This window comes from Phaethon lepturus, unplaced genomic scaffold (genome assembly GCF_000687285.1).
Source record: "Phaethon lepturus isolate BGI_N335 unplaced genomic scaffold, ASM68728v1 scaffold35976, whole genome shotgun sequence".
In the NCBI taxonomy this organism is placed as follows: domain Eukaryota; kingdom Metazoa; phylum Chordata; class Aves; order Phaethontiformes; family Phaethontidae; genus Phaethon; species Phaethon lepturus.
In genome coordinates this window covers 4328-4639 of record NW_010544738.1, presented here as the reverse complement: position 1 = coordinate 4639, position 312 = coordinate 4328, and positions in this window count along the sequence as shown.

Below are 312 nucleotides of genomic sequence, written 5' to 3'. Positions count from 1 at the left end.
GGGCTGCCAGCACCTTCGCTCCTCTGAGCCTTGCTGTCTCTCTTGCAGGCGAAGAGAGATGCCTGGAGGACCATGAAGTACATGGAGCTCTTCATTGTTGCTGACCACACACTGGTGAGCGCTGTGGGGGCAGAAATTTGGTCCTCTGCCGAAAAGCCGGGTCCCCTCTCTGTGTCCCTCTGTGGTCTTCCTCCGGTGACCCTTCCCCATCCCCGTCTTTCTGCAGTACAGAAACCAGAACCTCAACCTGGGCCACACCAAGCAGCGCATCGTGGAGATCGCAAACTACGTGGACAAGGTAACGGCTGGTGA